We start from the raw sequence: 12604 nt of genomic DNA on the forward strand, positions 1-12604 counted from the left end.
CAACCTCAATATATCAATGAAAACCTGCACATAAAATCAAATTGTAACAGTATGGCCCTGTACATTAGGGTCTTAGAAGCAGATAGCATTTTCTCCCTTTTTGAATTCCATTGGCATCCATTAATTTACTCTAGTCTTGAATTAATCAATTAATTCCCCCTTAATTTCCTTCCCCATGACTTCAAGCAGAAGCAGGTATGATAAAACAAATATACAATATTAACTTCCATGATGTTCCAATTTACTTTTTCCTCTATAGAAAGATGAAGTGTCTGAGCACGAGTGAAAGGAGGACACCAGAAAATGGAGAAATTGTCTGCGATCGAAGTTCATTCACAGAATCTGAGAATCCATCTACTCTGTTTTCTGTATGACGGCAGGAAAAGATATTGGCAGAGACGCGGATGAAAAACTGAAGAGCAAAAAGATTAATGAGCATTTGTTCATTCGGCTGAATGGATCAATAATGGGAGGAAGGATACGGTGGTTAATAAGATCTCGCGTAATGTGTGAGCTTTCTGGGAAGCTGGATCTGCTCAGGCACTTCTACTGAGTGGCCAGCTTTCCATGTCCTCAATTGCACTTCCTGGTCCGGCAGTCAAATATCTCATTAAAAGAAATTAGTGCCGTCCAGATACTTAGCGCACACACTTGGGAAGCCTCCTGTGGGACCGTCATTCCGATATTGAATGGGGGGAGGGGGTGGAAAAAAATCAAAGATGAGCCACTCCAAATGGGGGGATTTGCGGGGGTACAAAACCTAAATACCTAAATAAAAATTGGAATGCAATCTGTGGGTCCAGATGCGACCTCTGTTCCCCACTGAGACCGTACTGTCCCGCCGGGGCACTGATGGCTAACGTGCTAACGTGCTAAAGCCAGCAGCGGAAAGCATGCGATGCTAATGAGCGCTGGAGGAGAGCACAGATCTCCAGCTGTGCTGCAAGGGGTCTTGGGATACATTGTCATACGGCTGTGTTCAGGGACGGGGGTTAGTCCCCCAGCAGTTTTGAGGCATACTCAAGGGAGGGGTGCACAAGTCTCCTGATGTTTTTGTTGAACACCCCCACATTGCCTTTCTGTCCTATTTAAGCCCCCCCCCCCCCCAACCCCCAAAATGTGACAGCTGCTCATTGGCTGCCAATCAATAAAACCCTCTGTCCTATTCCCACGATGTTTTCCTGAAAATGTCAGTGACTCACCAGTGTATGTGGGTGCATCAGTGCTTACACACTAAGATCCAGAAAAACAAAGTTATTTAAAATTATGACCCATATTTTAGACTCTGCCCTGGGGGGGGGGGGGGCGGGGGGGGGGCTCTATCGTGACATCCCTCAGTGTCTGACACCAGCAGAGCCAGAGCCGAGCAGTCTGCTGCACCCAGACACGCGAGCGTTAATACCTGCCGAAAACGTTAAGTAACTAACGTCATTAAGAGCTGTGTTTTCCGGGCGCGCTCCGGTCATGCCAGCGGCTGGCCTCCGGGGGCAGCGGGCGAGTCACTTCCACAACAAGACGATTACAGCGCCTAAATCCCGTCTCTGTAGGTAAGCTGCCGTGCGACGGGCGCAGATCACGCAGAGTTCAAGGTGGATTTGTGCTCCCAAGTGCACGACCCGTGTTCACCTGCGCCCCGTCTGTTTCGGTGACCCCTCGGCGCCCCAGGACTCACTGCTCTGCTGCTTCTTCTTTTCGGGGGAAAAGTATCAATGGGACAAAAGTACTCTCTGCAGAAGCGTGTGGAATAAATTCATGGGGTCACTTTAAGCTTAACCTGAAGATCAGAAGTTAGTTGCTCTATTACCAAAAATATATATAGAGTATATTTGAGAGTGTGGCAAAATATACAGCATCAGGTTGCTGGGTGAGTCATCCTGTTAAAACATTGTTCCAGTGTGTGGATGGGCATCACTGTTATACTTTATTACAACTGTAAATGTATTTATACAGTAAAATGATTACTCTGTACCATACTTAAATTAAAAAATAGCATTGCAAATGTTAAGAAATGATATCGAAATAGTGACGTCATATCATTGCATCATTGCGTTTTTTTGCGTCATTACTTCATCTAGGCTGGGAATCCTAGTGACAAATTGACCAATCACTAGAGACATACCATGAAAAAAGTTGGTAGCACTCTGGGACCCCGTAACATAGGAATTTGTGACTTTAGTGCTCACACTTTAATGTGTGCTAACCGAGGGAAATAACCATGCGGAGCGTCATTGGAAAGAGGGTTCAAAGAAACTGTTTTGCGATACAATTATTTTTGGTTTTACTGCTGCATGAAAGAAATTACGGGATTATTTATAGAGAAAGTGTTCGGAGACCCACAGTAAAGTGAACGGGTTTAAGCATGTGGAAAACCACTTTAATATTAGGTGCATGGTTTTTTTTTTTTTTTGTCTTTTTCTCTCCAGCGGGTACTCAAGCACTCTATCACGAAAAATAATCACAATGGACGTCCCCGGAGTGTTGTAATATCGGAAAATGGATTTCTAAAAGCTGCGCAGCAAGTGTTCAGTGTAAAATCAATTCTGATATACGATAGAATGGAATACGTGTGGTCCTGTTGGACTGTATTTAGAGTAAAAGCTGAGAATTTTTATGCGTGTAATACCTGTGTTTTTTTTTAGGTGAGAGGTTTGGCCGACTCTGTCTTATGAATTTCCCCCTGCATAGATGGAGGTTCAGTCCCTCCCATGGCACCTTCTCTGTTGTGGACCCCTTTCTATTTGTTACCCTTTCTGCTTTTTACCTGTCTGAATAAAATAAATAAATAAATATGAAAGGAGGATGGACAGCCATGCTCTCAGTTTTTGCTATTATTTTTCAAATCCTATTTTTAAACTGTTTGTATTACTTATGAATACAGATTTTATTTTTCTATTTAAGGCATCACATCTGATTTGATTTACCTTTTTCCCAAACATCAGAATTACAAATGTGCTATTGCCACTGCCAGTCTGCATTGAGTAACAGTACTGCTCATCCACACTAGCTGCAGGTGAGCTACGCCTACGGGAAGCCTGGGGGCGTTCCTGCAGCAATCCGATTGGCTGTCAGCAAGCTGACCAGCCCCAGATATGACAGGAGATTGGCCCAGAGCCTAAACAAGTCAAGTGGGTTTGTTCTGCATAAAATAACAAATCCACGCACTTTTTCAGTATTTATGAAAGATTTTCTTGTTCCTCTTTTATCCCTGATTTTCAGGAAATACGAAGCACGCCCTGCAGCTACATGTGCAGGATCTGCATATAATCAGCTCTGTCAACTGTGGTCTTTTTGCTGTCTCTTTTAAATGGGAACAACAAAATACAGATACAGGAATTCTCTGCCCATCATTGGGAACTGAGCAAAAAGCCACATATTTATTCTCAAGGAAACGTGTGTATGTAAATATGTGGAGTTATAGCAAAATCCAACAAAGATATCCAACCAGGTTTCGAGTCAATTCAGTTTTCAGTTCAGTTAATTGACAAGATGAACTTAAATTCAATTCATGATCCTTTGAAAATGATCCTTCGTGATCCTTTTATATTTTCATTTTGTGAACTGACTGAACTCCCATTGCTTGATGAGGTATAAATGTCTGATGGACTTTCTAAACTTGCAGATATTACATTAAAATGGAAGGATTTCAGAGAGTACTTATTGTGTTGTAAATATTAGCAAATGGTCCATTATTATTATTATTATTATTATTATTATTATTATTATTATCAGGGCTATGATGCCTGATTATTGACACAATTTAGCTTTGGATAATTGATCTAAGGGAAGGAGAGAGAGAGAGAAAATGACAGACAGACAGATAGACTGTTAAGAAGATCTGAAATGTTGATACAAAGCTACACAGAAATGAAAGATTTACGTTTAGCGATTGAAAGAGATTGTGAAAAGCAATTAAGGGAGAAGACCAGGCTCGCATAAACGTGAAAAATTAGCGCTGGAACTAACGGCAAGAAAATAACATTGCAAGAAATGCAATATAATTTTCTGCAAGAGCAGCTTTAGGCCTACCAGAGGTGGTCCATCACCTACAATGGGCTTAGTGCTGTTTCACAGGGTCAAGGGTGTTCCTGAATTTACAGACTGGGCAGGTGCAGTGATAAGCCCCAGAGAAAGAGACATACATTAATTAAGCATGAACACACGTTATGTAAATGGAATTAATTTTGTAATCTATAGAAAATTTGACACAAAAATAAACTGTAATATTAATAATCACAGGCACACTTTCATCGCTCTCATCTAGGATTACTTCCACGGCAGCCACAGACTATTTTTTTTAATTATGCAGGCTACTGTAATTGTAATACATAACATGTCGCTCTTGTGTAGTGCTTTTCAAACTTGGTCCTGCACGGGGACCCACAGTGAACGCTGATTATTGTCACAGCCAATATTTTGGAATTTTTGATCAAATAAAGTTGCCGAAAACGTGTTTGAATTCTAACATAATTTTGCACTTCCCTTACTCCAGAAAAAAACAGCCATTTGTTCTGTCGTTACACTCTTTGTTTTTCCAAGATATCTTAGTTCCAGTGACCATGGTGACCACAGTTTGAGCAATTAGAACCCCAATGATTTCACCTGCCACGTGTAGCCTCTTTCTAAAGAGAATCGTTTGTCTTACAGCACACTTCAGAAAATTAAAGCATTAGTCGGTCCGTACTGATTAAAAGTCCTGGGATGTAAAAGTGGAATATTTATCACGCAGCTATTTCTGCCATAATGCGGCCCTAAGAGGGTAAATCATCCTGCAGTAGACATTACGTGTCCAATTAAGGACAATTAACAGCTCATTTACTATTCAATTTGCAATTATGGTAGGAACGGAAACCAGCATGCAGAGTGGGTCCCACTCCCCAGGATCACGTTTGAAAATCAAGTTTCCTTATTTACTTTCTGAAATAAATAAATAATGTAGATGCCAGCACGTGGTAGTATGTATTCGCAACTCTTATGTAAGATGCAGCGCGCGTGCTGCGCTGAACCTCCACAACGTGCCAGGTCGCTAAAGGGGGGATTATGCATTGAGAGATTTTCCCCAAGATAGATGTGATCTTTTTGACGGTTTTATCCACATATTTATGTAGGCTCATTTAAATACACTGGAGGGGTGATAGTGTCTCCGCTCTCGATTAATGCAGAAAAAAACACTCGCGAGTGTTGCAGGGAGAAACGGGGGAAAGACAGGGCAGCTTGCAGCCTGGAGACTCCGTATACAGTCGAAAATGTACCGATTACCGATCCAGGATCAGCGCATCTCTCCCCACTGCACATTCTACACATTTGGGCAAAAACCCGAGCCCTGATCAGAAGTCAGTGCTCGGGGATGCGAGATATCCGCATTTGGGAGCAGCCGAACCGAGACTGACACGCTCGAGTCAGGGACAGGGAAGCCGTCCGAAAAGTGGTTGGGCGTGACGTCACGAGCTTTCCTGAAAGTCAACAACAAGCGCTAGCGGCAGAAGCGCAGCGGCGGTGCGAGAGGGAACTGCTGCCGCTCATCACATGCTGTGTCTATCCTTTTCTGCAGGGCGACCGAATAGACGGCATTATCCGGAGCAGCAACAGCGTTAGCACTCGTCTCCTGTTTATTTTTGCGAGTGACTGTTTTTTCCCCTCCCGATTCATTGCTGCGGCGTAGAAAAGGGCACGAGCGTGCAAGGGACACTGTCGAAGGGGAGCCCCAGAGGTCTCCCCGTCACTGCCCGCCAGTCAGGTAATAAGTAGTCTAATAATAGATATCAGTTATAATAATATTTCTTATTGGCTGCGGACAGACTTGCTCATTGAAGAATTGCACCGTTTTTGTACCGGGTCTGCTCTGTGTATCGTGAATGGGTGACACCGTTGCTAGCTGGCTAACGTTAGCAAGCTTGCACATTTACAAGGATGGGAGGCTCGGTATCTTGATGCTGCAAAAGGAGGCTGTCACACTCAGACGAGCGGAGGTGGTGGGATTGTATGGCTCTGGCCTACTGCACGTTTCTGGAGGCTCCTATCTTATTTTCCAGATCGGGAAAAAAGGATGATGCTTACTTTCTCGAGCATAACAATAAACGCAATTTAACCACCTTTATGCAAATTAGTGGTGTCGTGCAAATTTAAGGAAAATGCTGTATTGTTAGGTAGCTAGCTATCCAGCTATAGTAGCTGGGAGCTAACTGGCTAGCTACCTAGCTAAATGCAGAATGTTGCTGGCGGCGTGCCTTTTTTAGATATAGGTAGCTATATTCCTTGGAATGGGTGATGTCAGTGACATTTGTCCAGCTATAGCAGTAAGTATTTGCATATCATATTCTGGCATTAAATAAATGTCTGATGTAGGATTTATTTCCGCTAGTAGTGTATTATATAACAGAAAATGACACCCCACCCCCTTTAGACAAAAGCTCTTGTTTGTTTGTTTATGGTAAGGACACAATGGTTTGTCCTTATTTGACGGCCAGAACAATGCCTGTTTATGGAGAGTACGGCGGTGCGATGGTATACGATAAACAAACCATTAGTTGGTGGTTCGAAGATATGCCTGCCGGTGTCAGCCATTGTTTGTGTTGTCATTAGCTACATTTTCCTGTTTATGTCGCATCCCAAGCCGGTACTTCCAGAAGCTGCAGAAATCGCCCATTTGAACAGCTAACTTCAAATACGACATTATGACTTTGTGGTCCCAGTTTTTGATCGATTAACATGCAGATTCGTTCATTATATAATGCAGTGGTGGTGAAATGAGCAATTCTGCGCCGATGCGTATCATACACTTATTGTGAATGATAACAATGGGAGGGGGAGGTCATTATGAATCTAAGCAGTAGCCGGCACAGTTGGAAGCAGGTTTAACTGCTCACTGGTTTCACTGACACATATTCTTAATTGAAACGATCAGAGGCAGAACAAGTGTATTCCTGAAATCAAAATGGTGATATGTGAATGTACTGTATGCGAACATGGAAGTGTTTATATGTACAAATAAAAAATGAAATGGTCAGCTGTAGGTTAATCCCAGTAAACATTTGCTTGAGAATGCTTGCAGAAATAACTAAGGCAAAACACTAAATGCCATATAGTGCAATTTTCATGAATAATCTTACACGAGACCACAATATACAGTAATCTAGAATGCGGTTAAAGCTAATTTATAACTTAAACTGCTAAGCAACATTCTGAATTTCTCTGAGACATTAAACTAGGGTAGCCAGGATACAGTCGGTATATCTATTTAATTACACGCCTTAACTGTAGAACATGATATGGTTTGCACAGTTGAAACCTTTGTAATGAGAAGAGAAAGTTGGTTCCGTTTGCAGCTTTCTCAAATAATGTTATTACTGTTCAATTATTGTGTACCTCTTGACACTACATAGCGTTTGCTTTGCTGTCACCAAAGATTCTATAGACTGACCAGATTATCATCTCCATAATCTTGCCTTAACCTTCCGCCTCCCTACTGTCTACACAGAGAAGTTATCATTTTATGTATCTTATGAACATTCATTAAGGAGCATGGCTGAGTACAGATACAATAATTATGCAGTAATATAGCACCACAAACTCTAAACTGTAGTTAAGAAGCAGTGAGAATGGAAGGAGTGTAGGAACTAGGCTAAGTGTCTGGTGAGTGTGTAGGATCTGTGCTTCCTCTTGCTCCGATGCTTCCTGTTCTGAACCAATGCCCTTCTTTGTCGCCTTTAGCTTGCTCTGAGTTCACAAATACTGTGCACTGCACTTGCTGATGGTCTGATATCCGTAAATTTGTCATAAATTGTGCTAATGGCAGTTGAGTTGTTAAAAGTTTCTTTTTAAGTCTAGTGTGATATTTATTTTGCCATACTCACTATTCCGACTTCTGTTTCATCTCATACTTGACAAACCCAGTTATCTCACAAAACAGAGACAGATGTGTTATAAAGTGTGCTGAAATAAGGGTTCTGTTTTTTTTTATCTCTTGTGCATTTGTGGATTGATGTTACTGTTCTTGTCTTAGGCTGTTTAGATGATTGTCACCAAACTGTTCATATTCTTCATATTTTATGTTAAAATTGAGGTTTTAATTAGCTATATATTTATTATTCATTGAAGCCAGGTTTGAATTTTGTCTATAACCATGAAGAATTGAAAGTGCTTAGTTAGCCTTCTTGTACCAGACAGTTTTAAAGCAACCTTCTGCCTGTTTTTTAAAAAACTTTTCCCACCTAGACTCTCCCTTTCTCTCATAGCCTAATTGAGAGGTTGCAAGCTGTACAGTTTCGGGGACCTTCTGTCCTAAATCTAAGTTTTCTTTCAGTTTCAGTTTCAAGCACCAAACGAATATTGATATGAACATTTTAAGTGAACAGTAATTCTTCAGAGAGCAGCTGTAGTCAGTGCCTTCTGCCCCCACTTGACAGTACTGTGTCCGCCTGCATGTCAGTGCTGTGTCCCTGTGTGTCAGTGCTGTGTCCCTGTGTGTCACTGCTGTGTCCCTGTGTGCCAGTGCTGTGTATCCCCATGTGTCATTTCTGTGAGTTCCCAAAAGTCAGTACTGTGTGTCCCTACGTGTCAGTGCTGTGTGTCCCTGCATGTCAGTGCTGTGTGTCCCTCCATGTCAGTGCTGTGTCCCTGCATGTCATTGCTGTGTCCCCCTGCATGTCAGTGCTGTGTGTCCCTCCATGTCAGTGCTGTGTGTCCCTCCATGTCAGTGCTGTGTCCCTGCATGTCAGTGCTGTGTGTCCCTGCATGTCAGTGCTGTGTGTCCCTCCATGTCAGTGCTGTGTCCCTGCATGTCAGTGCTGTGTGTCCCTGCATGTCAGTGCTGTGTGTCCTTACGTGTCAGTGCTGTGTGTCCCCGTGCGTCAGTGCTGTTCCAGGCAAGGCTCTACAGCCTCTCTGTCAGTGATATTGGGAGGATGTGTCTCAGTGTTGAGTTGTCGAAAGCGGCATCAGTTTTACGGCATCACGTGTGCATGTGAGCCTTTCTCAGGTTACCCGCCCGACACGGTTTTCACTTCCATTCATAAGTGAAGACAGCAGCAGTCTGAGGTTCCGTTTCCACCCAGGAAGTTCCTGTGCTTTGATGGGGTTAGATGAGGTAACCTCAGTTCCCCTTCTTTGCAGACACCACATACGCACTCAGACGCAACTCAGACACAGCCCAAACCGAATAGAGTTCATTAAATATTTCTCTCACACACGCACATGCAGACGCACACACACACAAATAAATGAACACATGCACAGACACGCTTATACACAAATTCATAGACACACACACAAATAAACACGTGCTTACACACTCAAACATACACACAAACACACACACATACAAACACACATACACACGCGCACGCATTGAGGAACAGCCCATAGTTTTGTTTGTTGATGCTGTCGTCATGTGGTCCCGTCTTGTCTTCTTTTGTTTCCTCCATGTTTGAAAAGAAAGGGGAGTGCAGAGTGGACCCCTTGCACCTGTCTACTGACACACACTGCTGTGGGACAGCCAATCAGAGCCTCTCTAGGGTTTTTACCATTGTCTCTCTAGGGAAGAGATTAGCACAAAGGGTTTTATTCTGTAGTCTGTCAGTTCTTTTATTTTAAGATTACAGTTGTAGTTGTTCGAAATGCGTTTTTTTTTTTGTTGCTTGAAATGTAAATTCATCTTGGCTTCCTGTTTTCATTAAATTCCTAACCCACGGTTCGAGATGAAACTTATTCGTACTTTTTTTTTTTTAAGAATGTAAAAATAAGTGCAGGTAGGTTCATTAAAACCATCATATTCTTATGAATAAAACATGCTCATTTCTTTGCCTGCGCTGTATGAATAAGGCATTTTGTCTCTGTGCCATTTTGTGTTAGGGTAGACTCAAGGCCAAAGTGTAGGCTCTTGTTTAAAATTCACTGGCAATATCCCAGCAGAGATATTTATTAATTTTTTAAAAAAGGTCAGTTTGGGTAAGTGTTCCCTTGAGTTGCAATAAAAACAGAGTTCTGAACAGTCAGTCTGCGTTTTCTTTATAAGAGGAAGCCATTTGTTTTGTCCTGAATTAGAAAATGTACATTATTTTATTTAAACCTTATAGGTTTCATTTATTATAGAAATTTTTGTGAAATCCTAAAGGTCCCTATTGTTCTCCGGTCCGCTGACAGAACTTCAGGTTTGATCCATGGAAATCCTTGGAAACAGGATTCAGCCTGTGAAAAATGGGATTTAAGATGGATGTTTCACTGTAGAATTGGACATTTTAAAAACTGAATAAAATTATTCCTGTGTAATTCCGCATAATTGTTGCATAGTTGCTGGTATTACATGAGCTAAATTGGCAGCGTAGTTTAATTATTTGCAGATAAGTTTGCTTAATGATTGTTTTTTTGTCTGCATTGCTCAGAAAGGAAGAATGAAGCTAATGTAATGTGGACTGTCTGCGTCTCTACTTGGTGTGGAATACTCAATACTGAAGAAACTAGCATGTTGTTTCATTATACAGCTGTCCCTTCGCAAATTGACAGCCTGAAGTTGCTGGATGAACATGAGTGGTGCTCTTCTACCACCTGAAAACACTTCATTGACTGCCTAAGAAAAGGCTATAAAAAAAGCTAGTTTTTATTAGTGTTTATTATTTTTAAAATGTAATCCCCGTGGAATGTATCTATGACGTTGCTTTATTCAAATATCGTGGTGTTTTCGTTAAACAAATAACATAAGTATATGTGCACATGAACATGGTCAAAAATGGAATTATCAATTTTTTAAATGGACTGCGCTCTTTTTGAAAGCTCAATGTTATTATGCTACAAACAGCTTCTACACTGAATCTGATTGTAGCACTATACATTAAGCCCTCTCCAGGTCCTGGCTCCTCCCCTTTCTAGCCTTTGGCTCCTCCCCTCTCCCAGCCTCCAACCCCTCCCCTAATCAGAATTGGCCCCTCCTACAGGTGTATAAAATAAGGAATGCTTTGTACTGTATTCTCGACTGTACTTGTGTGGTTTGCCTGTGAGTCGTCGGTCGGTATGTGCCATTATTCACTTTTCAGTGTCAGAACAACCTTGCGCTTTCTCTCACACCAACTTGTGCCTGAACACTTTATTGTGTGGAATGCACAATAAAACTTTATTTATAAATCCCACCTGCCTGCAGGTGCTTTGATTTTGTCAGACATCATTCTTGTGTGTTTCCGATTACCCGCTGATCGATTTATAATTTTACAAAATGGCTTGCAAACGGCTCCGCTGGTCATTATCCTTTGCCTGAAAAGCACCTTGCTGAGGGGGTACAACGGCAAGTGCCCCACCTGGGAGTCGAACTTGCAACCTCTGGGTGAGAAACCCAGTTCCCTAACCGCTATACCACATGGCCGTTTCAGCTCTTCTGTGGAGCTCTGTGCAGACTGTGGCAGTCTGATTCGTTCTGTGTCTCAGCAAAGAGCCCACCTCAGCTTAAACAGGAAGCTTGCAGTACAGATGACTGAACGTGTCTGTGTGTCCTCAGCCCAACGAGCACCCCTCTCCTCTCCTCCACTCTCTCCCAGACGACCCGGCTGCTCTCTCTCCGTTTATTTTTATAGCTGGTTCTCTGGCTGGCTTTATTGCACCTGAGACAAAAAAAAAAAAACCTGCATAGGCGCTCTCAGAATTTATCCTGCCCACGTTAAAAAAAAGAGTGTGGAGTGGGGGGGGGGGGGCTAGGGGGAGATGGGGGGCTGGGGGTTGGGGGGGTGAGTTTGGAGAGAATCTCCCGTCTGAACAATTACAATCTGCGGCAGGGTCTGTGTGTGACTGTCCCTAATGCCGCCTGGTTTTAATGCGGTGGGGATTTACGCGAGCTTGTGACACGGTGAGACTGATTAATGGTGTGTGGTTGCCTCTGTCTGGATCCGCCGCCTTGCCCCCCTCCCCTCACAACCCCCCCCCCCCCCCCCACGCACCCCCTCCCCAGAAATTAAATTAATATCTGGAGGGTGCTCCCTCCGGTTATGTAAAGAGATTGAATTGAGTGCGGCTGCCTCAGCGGCGGCGGCGGCGGCTGCAGCCGGTTGCCGCGGTGACGGCCATTGTCAAGGCAGCGTCTGCCTTTTGTGTCGCGCCGGGGAAACGGCCGCGTGCGACGCGAGGGAGCCGAAAAAATCGCATCGGGGGGGAAACGCCGCCCGGCCGCCCAAAATAAAGAGAGAGAAACACTGCACTGCACCAAAAATTCAGCACCGGGGGAAGAAAGACGCTGGAAACGCAACACCTGCCTCTGCTCCAGCCCGCTTTTCCAGCTGCCGCTCTCGTTGTACAGGGGCCAGGAGTGCTTAGCAGGGCACGTGAGACTAAACTTGTTAAAAGGTAAAAAAAAAAAAAAAAAGGGGGGGTGCTCTCTGGAGGGGGAGGAGCTACTGTGTTTGACTGCTTTTGGGGTTTCGTTTGGTAACTCGGGGTGGGGGGTGGGTTTGGGGTGCAGGTTAGGCAGCAGGTCAGCTCATGTCTCGTACTGATACAGTGTCTGGGACAGAGAGCATGCTCCCGCTGCACGCTCTCTTTGTTTCGCCGCTGCGTCTGCATGTGCACGGTTTCCAAACTGCGGAGCGGAGACCGCGGACGGTGACGGTCCGAGCGGCGCGCGGGGGGGGCA

General features: G+C 43.6%; 1 protein-coding gene across 1 annotated transcript in view; it reads left to right on the plus strand.

Annotated features, from left to right (window-relative positions):
* Nucleotides 1-5212: 5212 nt before the first annotated feature.
* LOC118221018 (RAC-gamma serine/threonine-protein kinase-like) overlaps nt 5213-12604 on the plus strand; it is a 74200-nt gene continuing 66808 nt past the window's right edge. Inside the window, exon 1 of the mRNA XM_035405581.1 lies at nt 5213-5734. The gene's annotated coding sequence lies outside the window, so the exon portion shown is untranslated. The remainder of the gene's footprint in view (nt 5735-12604) is intronic.

Source organism: Anguilla anguilla, chromosome 2, assembly GCF_013347855.1.
Source record: "Anguilla anguilla isolate fAngAng1 chromosome 2, fAngAng1.pri, whole genome shotgun sequence".
In the NCBI taxonomy this organism is placed as follows: Eukaryota; Metazoa; Chordata; class Actinopteri; order Anguilliformes; family Anguillidae; genus Anguilla; species Anguilla anguilla.